Below are 12,503 nucleotides of genomic sequence, written 5' to 3' on the forward strand. Positions count from 1 at the left end.
TCATCTTCCTCACTTCGAATCTGGCATTGGCCACTTACTTCTTAACTGTTTGCCTCAGCTTCCTTATCTGAAAAATGAACTGGATAAGGAAATGGCAAACGACTCTAGCATCTTTGCCAAAAATCCTCAACTGAGGTCACAGTGTCAGATATGACTTAAATGACTGAATAGCAAATAATAAACTCTTTGGAACAAATGATTCCATTCCCTCCTGCAGTTTCTGGTAGGTTCAGAAGAGTCCTTGTTATTTATATTTCCTTTCATTTATATTTGAAGGATTTTCTCCTTATTACTTATAGAATTTGTTATTGGTTGTTGTAATTCTTAAATTTAACTGCTATGTGTCTTGGAGTTTGCTTCATAGTTATTGTTTATCCTGGAGGCAATCTGTGCATTCTTCCAACTGGCTCTTTGTTTTCTATGTTCAAAAGTCTCAGGCAGTTTTCTTGTAGTGTTTCTTGCATTATTATATTCAGGCTTTTTTTCACTTGTGTTCTTCTGGGAGACCAATAATGCTTAAGTTATTCTGTCTTCAAGATTTTCTGTCTTCAAGATATTCTGTCTTTGAGTATTTTGTTTGTATGGAGATAATTTTTATATCCTCATATCTTTCTTCCTTTCTTCCATATTGACCTTAACTTCAGTATATTTGTATTATCAATTTGTTGTTTTCACTTCCATTTTTTCTGACAGGCATATTGCAGTAGATTCAAGTTTTGTTGTTTTTTTTTTATGTCAATTATTTCTACTGTGTAGCCCATCAATTCTTTAACAATTTGTATTTTCCTTTTAAGTCACTAAGGCACAACCTGCTTTGGCTCCATGTTCTCTTAAGAACCCACAGGATCTTCTGCCTCATCAGATATTGATTTATTTTTCCTAATCTTACAATACTTGTATATAGAATCATTAAGCTACTCTAAAATCCATATTTCCTTCAGTAATTAATATTCTCTCCTGCTGGTTTATCTACTTATCCTCAAGGTCTTTATTTGGGTTATATTTCTACTGAGATTTCCAGTAATTTCACTCTTTCCCTCCTTATATTCCTACATCACTCACCTTCTGAATATTTTCCCTTTGATTGCAGTTGTCCTGTGGGCTGGACATCAAAACCTTCTCTTTTCAAGGTGAACCATTCAAGTTTTACTGGTCTCTTTTTCTGTCTCAAAATATTTCTGGGGAGAGAGTACTGGCCCCAAATGAATTATGGGCTCATTCCTTCAGGCTTAATGGAGAGCCATACAACCACATACATATCCTGTTCCTGTTTCCTTTTTTGCTCAATTCTTTAACTGAAGGGAAATATTGTAAGCAAGTGAGAAGATCAGAAAACATATTATCTATCAAATTAATGAATAAATAAGAGATAGACAACATTGTGAGATGGAAAATGGGTAATTTTAATTACATTAAATAAAAAATTCATGTTCAAATAAAATAAATGCAGCCAAGGTTAGAAGGAAAAGAGTAAGTTGGGAATATATTTTTCTGGATAATTTCTTGAATAAAGATCTCACATCAAAAATATATAAAGAATTATGTTAATTTTATAAGATCATGCACCATTCCCCAAATAATAAATGATTAAAAGTTTTTAACACAAAGTTTTTGGATAAAGAAATCAAAGCTCAATAGAGACAAATTTTTAAAAATGCTTTAGATCATTATTGATTAGAAAAATGAAAATCAAAATAACTCAGATATCATTTCACCCCTATCAGTTCAACAAAAATAAAAAAGGCAAAATGACAAATGTAGGAGGACATGTAGAAAGATAGGCACACTAATGCACAGTTAGTTCACTATGAACTAATTTTACCATTTTGGAAAATAGGCTGGAATTATGCCCAAAGAGTTATAAAACTGTTTATACCCTTAAACCCACTAATGCCACTGTTAGGTTTGTTTTCTAAGGTGATCAAGAAAAAAAAGGAAAATAACCTATATGTTTTAAAATATTTATATAGAAGCTCTCATTTTGGTGGCAAAGAACTGAAAACTGAGGAGATACCCATCAATTGGGGAATGGTTAAATAAACAAGCTATGCCTTATGATTGTGATGGAATATTTTTGTACCATTAGAAACAAAGAACAGATTAATAGACATGAAATTATATAAAGTGAAATAAGCAGAACTAAGAGAAAATTATATATAGCAATAGGAATATTATTTAAAGAATAAATTGTGAATTCTCACCTCCAGAGAAGGAATTGTTTGGTAGAAACAATCAAGACATAATTTTATATAGTCTTATAGACTTAACATTTTTTTGTCAAATGATACCTTCTCTAGCATAGGGAAAGAAGTGGGGAGAGAGATAGGGAGATACTTTGGAACTTTAATTAACAAACAAATAAATTTTAAAAATTCTCTGAGTTCTGTGGTAAAACAGATTGATGTAATAGTATTGAATCAGGCAGAGTAAGCATCTGCCTTTTGTCTTTCTAAGGTACTGAGAAGAAGGTAGGGGTAGATTTGAATTATCTTGAAAGCTTACATCTTGGCTTGTGCTGCCCTGCCAGAACTAAATAGTTGGTCTGAACGAAGATGCTGAATGAAAATAACAGTCCTTTTGTTAGTATATTTTAATTTTTGCTATGTTTTTAAACTACATTAATGTTTTTGGTATCTTAAACTATGGAAACATATGAAATTGCTTTGTTATCTCATGTACTTGACTCATATTTTGGAGAGGTTTGAGAAATTAGGAGGATTAAAGGGAATACTGAATCTTCCAATTGAAAATCATATGACTCATGTGACAGTCAAATTTCTAATGATAATAAATCTCTTTGAATTTAGGTAAGTTGGTCCTTGAATATCTGACAGGCCCATATTAAGAGCCTTTCTTCCTTTGTTAGACCTCTTACATCTTATTCCTTTCAGATTTTGTATGGTAGTTTTCTAATAGAAGGCCATTAGTGAATGTTTGTTAAATTGAACTTAACTAAAATCTCACATTAGGGTTCACACCATGAGACATAGTTATGATTACTTTATTAATTTTATTCAATTCTTTTCCTCCAGAATAGGATTTAAGAAAGAAGTTACAAACTAGTAGTAAATTTATACAAATTATTGCAACCTTGGAAACAGTAGGTTTTTAAAAATTCTAACTGTTTTACAATCCCATAACAATTTGACACACTTGAATATTTTTTACTCAGTTAATTAATTTACCTAATGTGTAGTGAGAATATATATATATGTATATACATACATATATATATTATGTAAGCAAAATAAGACTACAAAAGGCAAAGATCTGGTTAATGCCTGGCATCTGATAAAAAATTCTAAATAGTCCATCCTAATAGTCTATAAGTTCAGTCTCACCAATGTGCATTTCTTTCTTCATTTATCCTCTCTTGCTATTTCCTCCTGCTTCACAGATACAAATATAAAAGTTTATGTCATTGATATATCAAGGTATACTCTACTGCCCCTATTCAGGTGTGTGGGGTGCTCAGAGAAGACCATTATCTCTGGTGTGAGGTCTGCTGAGCCCTTTTTAGGACTACTCCTCCACTTTTGATGTCCACCTTTTATACAACTCTCACCTGTAGCTCCAAGAAACTATAGCAGACACAGTGGCCATACACTGGTTAACCATCATGGCAGTCAAGCTAAGTCAGGTTGAGGGTAACTGATAAGTCTCATACCTATTGGTGAGTTGGCTAACCCAAGCCTATGACAATTTCTCCAGCAGAATGGCAGATGAGAAAAGTTTGTTCCAATGGCCATAAAGGTAACTATAACAGGTGCTGTTGAATTCTTAGAGTTTGATCAGATATTGAAGATTCCAAGGTCATCCACTTCATCTTGACTCTTGTCTTGCCTCTTGGCTTTCCCAAATACTGAATGTTCTCCTTATGACCAGAACTAGAAGATCTCAGTCTTGAAGATATTACCAGTGCTTTTATTTTCATCATCAATGAATGGCGTATAAGAGATTGCTTTCTTCTCAAAGGATCAACTCTCCTATTTATTGGTAGAGCTTCAAAGCTACACTGTGGCTCTTAGAGTTCAGTGATCCTTCTTATTCCTTTGCTTCTTTCACATTCCTTTACCCATCATTGTCCTGACATGGTTTTAGATTTATGTCACCCTCTTGCTATTCCTACTCCCATTTATTTTCTTATTAAATTTCTTTTTTAATACTCTTTCAAGAAATAGAATCACAAAATTTCATATTTGGAAAGGATCTCAAGACTCATCCAGATTCATCCCACTGGAACATATCAAGATACTTGGTTATCCTGGTTTGTTGTGAAGATCTCAAACCTATGATCTGTCCTGGAGCAGGGGACAACCCATTACACTTTTAGGTGACTAAATTTTTAGTTGTTTCTTGTGATGGAGGCAGATTTTCTTCTTTGAAGCTTTTATATATTTTCCTAATTCTACCTTTTGAGGCCAAGCAGAAAACATTGACTATCTTGTCCATGTGAGACTCTTTCAATTACTTAATGACAATCAGCGTAACTTCTCTCTTCTCATCTCCAGGCCAACTACCCCTTACTTTTCAACTAATCCTCAGATGGCATGATCTCAAGGCTCTTTACCATCCGGTTCACTTCTTCTGGGTATTCTGCAGCTTATGCACATACCTCCAAAAATGTGGCAGGTAGCATTAGGCCTTCAAATATGGTTCTAGCAAAGCATAATAAACCCAATCTATCTTTTTCCTGTTTCTAGATGAATCATAGAGATTTGGATTTGAAGTCCAGCCAGTCACACACTGGCTGTATGAACCTGGGCTAATCTGATAACTTCTTTGTGTCTTAGGTAACTCTCCAAGACTATACATTTTAGAAAAGGAGGCGACTGAATGGGTGACAGGGAGCTTCCTTATCTGTAATTTTTGATAATCAGTGAAATTACTGGTTTAACCTCCATTCCCATGTTTTTTATAATATATCACAAGATCATAGAAACTTTCTTGGCTGCCATATTACATTATTGACTCATGCCAAACCTATAATCTAATAAAACAAAAATGAAAATCCATGTTATTTTCAGATGAATTGCGATCTAGTTATGTCCATTTCTATCTTATATTAGTGAAATTGATTTTTTCCACCCAAGGGTTATTTTTTTTATCTCTTTTGAATTTTCTCTTACTAGGTTTAGTTCAATATTCTAGCCTACCCATATTTTTAAAGAATATCTTCTCTCTGCCTTCCAATACCATAACTCTCCCTTCCAAACTTTGTTTTATCTTCAAATTAAATAAACATACATACCATTTAGGTCTTTTCCCAAGTAATTGATTAACATGTTAAGTAGCATGACAGCAAATATTTCACTTTCCATGATAAACCTGAGAGCAGAGATGGGATTCTTCAGCATTTTTTAACTCTATCCTTAGGTTGGAAGAACAATCTCTATTCTGTGCATATTTGGTTGTTTCTTGACTGAAACATAAAGAGCACAATTTTTATAGCTCATGGAATATTCCTCTTTACCACTATAAATACAGAAACTGAGTTCCTCAATTCTCTACCACTTGCTGCTAACTGCTGTGGCAAATTACCTTTTTGCTTTGCTACGAATTATGCTTTTTATGTAAGTTTTCCAGCCTTTTCTGGATATCCATTGTACTATTGCACACAACATGCTCAACTTCATTTGACCAAAAATAAGTAGGTTCCTACTAACATCTTTAATGAAGACGATATTGTCTGGCTATTATCTGCAAGACAGTCTTTTGTAGGAATACAGTTTCTAGGTGTTTATCACCTATTTTTTTTTCTCTTCTCTTCTCTCCTTTCCAGGCTATGTACATATAAATTGCTTTTTCATTGCGTCATTCTTCATAAAGGACTCTGTGCTTAGCCAGAATAATCTGTTTGCTCTCATCATGTGACTTAATTATTCCTCCCTTCTTGTCAATGAACTTATAATTCCTTCTACCTTTTCTCTACTTCTCTCTCTATTCTTTCTACTTTGTTGTCTTCTTATAATAAGAAATAGGTAACTAACTATGTTGGAACCTCATACATGTCATATGCCCCTTCTGTGTCTCATTCATAAATATGGTTTTAGTGATGAAATATTGAAAATGGAAATATGGTTGGTTAAGGTCAGTGAGGAATATTTTAATTACAGAGTTGTACAGCTAAGAACTCTCATATAAACTCTCATGGTGCTAAGACATTGATGTCATTTCCTGGTCATGTGTCTAGTATAGGACAGAGAGATAGGACCTCTTTTATAAATAATTGCCTTTATTATCCCATTAACCATATATTTTGTTTTTAAAAGGGAATTCAGGCCTAGTTGGCCCATGGTGAAAATAGGAAATGAACAAGTGAATTATTTGTAAATATAATACATTGTTTGATCTGTTTGATATAATCTATTGTTTCTTATGCTTTGTTAACATATTACAACTTTCAAAGGAGGTACAATTTAAAGTATGGAATGAATCCAACATGGCCTATTGATTTAACAGTGTTAACTGGCCTTGATTTCTTTGTGAATGATTCTTTAATGTAACATATAAGGGTTAAAAGCAATAATAGGAAAAAAAGAAAAAAAGAAAAAAAGAAAAAAAATTGTTCAGAAATGGTCATTTTTTATTACTTTACACTTTATTTCTAATGGGAATAAATATAACTCAAACATCTCAAAACTCAATAACTACATTCAGCTCTGGAGAGCATAATGTCCAGGACGATTCATCATAAAGATAAAAAAAAAAAGAAATTCTTATATTCAGTGTTGTTAAATCGTCTTTGTTGAGATCTGGGAGTGAATTTTTCTCAGTTCACTTCCTGATCTTCTAATCATTAAAATCCAGAGGTAATAGTACTTCAACTAAAGGCAAGAGTCAGCTCCTTTTGCATATTTAATCATGCCTCTATCGGCTTTAATTATGGATCACTGGAAACAGATTGCCGCAAGGAAAATAAAAGAACAATTATTAGTGTCCTATTTCAAATTTTCAGGTGACTGAAAAGCAGTATTCTTTTGAATTACTTATTCTTGGCAGCACTCTTATTCTTCAGAAGTGAAGCTTCATTTTTATATTTAAAACAAAGTTTTATCTATAAAACACATATTTTTACAGTGTTATAGAGATGTTAAAAGAATGTTTTCTCTAAATTCCTGGTCATCGTGTTTTGGGATTCATAATTTCTGATGGGCAATAATATCAAAATTATATCAAAGATATTCCATGATAAAAATGATTTATGTTTTGTAAATCTTAACAAATAAAAACCACAATAATTAGCCTGATAACTTGCACTGAAATAACAAAGAATAACAAGTTTGTTAATAATTCAAATGTCCTTTTAGTAGATTGTTTCAATAGCTAAGCTTTGTATTTCATAGATACGTTCAAAAGTATTACTAATAATTCCTTTTAAATTTATTTTGGATATTATGTTATATTTCCTTCCTTGATGAAACAATTTACTTCAAAATTCATAGCAAAAAAATTTTGTTGAAGCTTCTCTGCTAGTTTTCTTTCAGCATGGGTTAGATCTGTATACAAACCTTCAGAAAGTTTCTTATACTGAAGTGTGTCAACTTAAAAAAAATTAAATGGCTGCATTGCAATATGATTTAGTTCTTTTTCAACCCTATTTATTTTGTTTTATGAATTTTAAAATATTCTGAGAAGGGGTCCATAGATGTCTATAAATTGCCAAAGAAATGCATGAGATAAAAAAATGCTGATCTAGAGATTATATTTTGTATATGATAGTGGTAAATACCATTATCTTCCTTAAAAGTAATGCTTTTGTCTATAAGTAATAATGTCAAGTGATTTAATTCCTGCTCAAACAATGATTCGCTCTGATATGCAATATATTTAACTAATTTATTTTCTCCCCTTCCTTATTCCCTCTCTCAAGTCCATCCTACACCATACTAAAATATTTACTTCTTAAGGCTTAGCTCTAATTATGACACGCCCCCAATCAAAAACCTTCTGTGACTACCATTGGCCTACAGAGTGATTCTTGGCTTTTGGCTTAGAACCAGAGAGAGAAGAGAAAGAGTTCTGTCTTAAAAGAAGAAAGAAGGAAGAGCTTTAAGAAAGAAGAGTAAATCCTGTTGTGCTTTCTCCTTGTATATTCTTGATAGCTTGGGCAAGTTGTATTTCTCCTCTTTTCCTACAATCTGTTTATTTACTTCCATTCAGTTCTTCTTAAATGTTGGTGACAAGTTAACAACTTTTACATCCTAAGTGTCGGCAGAATTTATGATCTTTGGAAGTACTGCTCCTTTTTACTGAACAAATCAGATTTGAAACAAAAAGGGTCTATCATTTTAGCAAAAGAAAGCCTCCCATTCAATTCAATCACATATCTTATTTCTGTTACTTTTTCTGGGACCTCTTTTATGGTGGCAGTTGCAGTGGGAAGGAAGAAAGGAAAGAGTAAATATAAGCTAAGTGCTTGAGGAATTTTAATTCATATATTCACAACAATCAAAGGAGGGAGATGCTATTACTTTCCTCATTTTGCAGTTAAGGAAACTGAGGCAGATAGCGGTTAAGGAACTTGCCAAGGTTCATATACCTAGTAAATAACTGGATCTAGATTGAACTTGGGTCTTCCTGACTCCAAGCCTAGCACTCTATCCACTGTCACCTAACTAACAATTGTTGCTAATGTTAAAAGAGCATTTTTAAGACTAACAAATTTCTTTCATATATTATCTCATTTGATCCTCATGACAAATCCTCTGAGGAAGAGGATATTATTTTTCCAGTTTTAGAGATAAGGGAAACAGAGACTGAAAGATATTAAGTGACTAGTCTGGCCTCACAGGGATATTAAGTATCAGAGACAAAATTTGCAAACATTCCTAATTCTAGTTCCAAAATTATGAACTGGCCCATCTAGCTAACCATGATGAAAACATTTTTCAGAGTAATTTAAAAGTTTCTTTCATTAGCACTAATTAAAACAATATCCTCTAGCTGTTGGCCACTATAAGCTATAACATCTTTATAAATTCTATTCTGTATTTCTAACCTCTAATTTCTTCACTCTTCTCATACTGATTAGACATTAGACAATGCATGCATAAATTATATGTTTTTCACTATGCTATAATTCTGAAAGGGCACTTTGCTTAGGCAGGCTAGTCTTTTAACTTTTCCCAAAGTGTGTCAGTTAGATGGCACAGTGGATAAAGAGCCATGACTAGAGTCAGGAAGACATCATTCTAAATTCAAATCTAAATTGAAAAATATGAGATACTTACTAGCTATAAGGCCCTGAGCAAGTCACTTAATCCTGTTTGCTTCAGTTTCATCATCTGTAAAATAATCTGGAGAAGGAAATGTCAAACGGCTCTAGTTTCATTACCAAGAACACATCAATTTGGGTCATAAAGAGTTAGACAAGATTGAAACTAGTGCATGACAAATTCCTCCTTTGTTATCTCCAAACTTTTCATTCTCTTCATTCATAAACTGTTCTCTCTGTGCTTCTTCCTGTGACCCTTATATCCTGCATGGTAGATTAGTGGAAGAGCAAACGAACAGGATGAAGAATGTTCAGGTATAAATACTAATCTTCAGGAGAAGGACAATTTGGTCACAAGTACCAATAGAACACACACAGAATAGAGTAATTTTATAGACTTTGATAGTAGATGAAAGACCTAATAACAGAAATTAAGACCTCAAGTATGAAATACTGCATATAATCAGTTTTTCTCAATATGTTGCTTAGATTTACTAAACTTAATTTTAATCTTTTTTTCTTCAGCCCTTTGTCCATTGTACTTTTTATAGCATTATCATTTGAAAAGGATGCATTTGATATTTATGCTTTTCTGCATTTGATTGTGAGACTTTTATGTCCTTTGTATGATCAGTTTTTGTGAAGATGATGGCCCACTGCTAAGAAAAAAATATATTCCTTTTTTTTATTCCTATTAAGTTTTTTCCAGAGGTCTATCAAGTCTAACCTTTCTAAAATTCTATTCACTTTAATTTCTTTCTTGTTTATTTTTTGGGTTGATTCATCTAATTCTTAGAAGGGAAGGATAATTTCCCCTATGGATAGAGTTTTATTGTCTAGTTCCTCTTGTAATTCATTTATTTTCTCCTCTAAGAATTTGGATACTATGGAATTTGGTGAAAATATGTTTAATATTGATATGATTTCATTGTCTATGGTTCTTTTTTATTAATAAGTAATTTCTTTCCTTATCTTTTTTTAATTAGGTCAACTTTCACTTTTGGTTTATCTGAGATCATATTGATATCCTTGCTTTTTTAGCTTTAACTGAAAAATATTAGATTTTACCCCAGGCCTTTATTTTATTTATTTACTATTTCCCTACATTAAATTACTTTTGTGTAGACAGCATCTTGTAGGATTCTGTCTTTTAATTCACTCTACTATCATCTTCCATTTTATGGGTGAGTTCATGCCATTCCCATTCACAGTTATGATGCCTAACTATTTGTTTCCCTCTATCTTATTTTTTGTGTTTATCATTCTATTTCTCTCCTTTCAGTCTTTCTCTGTTCCCAAATGTTCTGCTTCTTTTACCCACTTCCTTGAGTCCTCTCCACCCCAACTTTTCTCTGTTACCTACTTTTTTGTTCCCCCCCTTCCTTTCTTAATTACCTACTGTTTAAGGTAGATTTCTATGCTTGGATGTGGGCCTTATTCCCACTTTGTGACAATTCCAATGAAAATAAGGTTCAAGCATTGTCATCTTCTCTTCCACTGTATTGATTCTTATGCCTCCTCATATGAGATAATTTACCTCCAACTTTATCTTCTTTTCTCTTTTGCCAATATTTTCCTTTTTCCTATCCCTTGATTTTTTTTGATATCAACAGACCATACTCAATTTACTCCCTGTTCTTTCTCAATATATGCTCCTATTCATTGCCCTAAAAGAGATAAAGTTTTTAAATATCTTCAGAATCTTAGTTTCCTAAGTACTTTATGTATTTTAGGTACTTTAATATCTTAGTTATCACCTTCTTACTAATAATGTAATCAATTTAACCTCATTATTTCTCTTGATTACCTTAATTTAAGTACCTTAAATATCTCTTTTAACATAAGTATCTTAAGTATTCTAATGATCATTTTTCAATGCAAAGAACATAATCAACTTAACCTCATTGTTTGTCTTGATTACTTAATTGTATTAAATACTTTAGATATCTATTAGACCATAGAAATCTTAAATATACTAGTTATCATTTCTTGTAAGAATGTGATTAGTTTAACTCCATTCATTCCCTTGACTTTTTTCTGATTGTCCCTTTATGCTTTTTTGAGTGCCAAATTTATTCTTTGAATTTTCTTTTTAGTTCTGGTTGTTTTATTAGGAATGCCTAGAAGTACTCTATTTAATTAAGTAATCATTTCTTCCACTAAAGTATTATGCTAAGTTTTTCTGGGTGGGTGATTTTTGGTTATAGGCCTTGATCCTTTACCTTGTGTAATATCATATTCTATACCTTCAATCCTTTAATGTAGAAGCTGCTATGTTTTGTGTAATCCCGACTGTGGATCCCCAATATTTGATTTTTTTTCTGACTACTTATGATATTTTCTCCTTGTCTTGAGATGAATAATTATGGGATTTTTAAATGTGAGATTTCTTTTAAGAGGAGATTGGTGGATTCCTTTAATTTCTATTTTCCTTTCTTGTTCAAGAAAATCAGGGCAGTTTCCCCTAATAATTTCTTTCAATATAGTGTTCAGGTTTGTTCTCTGATCACTATTTTTCATGCAATCAAATGATTCTTAGATTATCTATCCTGAATTTAATTTTCCAGGTCAGTTGTTTTTCCAGTGAGAGATTTCATATTTTCTCTTTTTTATTCTTTTTTTTAGGGGGTTCCCAAATTTATTGAAAAGAAGGCAAAAGTAAATATTTTGGTGTTTTGAAGTTCATCCCACCTGTGGGCTGGGTAACTTGCAGGTTGGACAAACTGCTGAAGTCCTGAAGTTTCAACATTTCTTTGGTATCAGGGTCGACTTCAATGATCTCCTGATCCAAATCAGAGACCTCAGGGACATAGTTATCCCTTCTTTCTCTTTCTTCTTCCAGCAATTTGATGGAGATACCTCTCACAGGGCCTCTCTGGATCCGCTTCATCAGATGAGTAACATATCCCACAATCTTGTTGCGGAGTTTCTTGTTGGGAATAATGGCGATCTCCTCTTACACACACTTGTTGGTGTGGAAGTCATTGCCCAGGCGGGTGTAGTACTTCTCGATAATAACCCATACTACCTTCTTCATGGTCTTGGTTAGCACTCAACCCATGTTGACTCTGGTGGGATGGAGGACGCTTTTTTATTCTTAAAAAAATTTTTTTAGTGTTTCCTGCTGTCTTATTAAGTCATTAGCTTCCATTTGTCTAATTTCAATTTTTAGGAAATGATTTTCTTCTTTTAGGCTTTGTACTTCCTTTCATAGGGAGTTATTTTCCTGTTTTAGGAAACTATTTTCTCCAGTAAGTTTTTGTTCTAATCTGTTTTTTTTGGGGGG

At 32.7% G+C, this 12,503-nt stretch overlaps 1 pseudogene; it reads right to left on the reverse strand.

Annotated features, from left to right (window-relative positions):
* Positions 1 to 11,855: 11,855 nt before the first annotated feature.
* On the reverse strand, positions 11,856 to 12,278 carry LOC123241865 (annotated as a pseudogene).
* Positions 12,279 to 12,503: the final 225 nt, after the last annotated feature.

This window comes from Gracilinanus agilis, chromosome 3, assembly GCF_016433145.1.
Source record: "Gracilinanus agilis isolate LMUSP501 chromosome 3, AgileGrace, whole genome shotgun sequence".
Taxonomy (NCBI): domain Eukaryota; kingdom Metazoa; phylum Chordata; class Mammalia; order Didelphimorphia; family Didelphidae; genus Gracilinanus; species Gracilinanus agilis.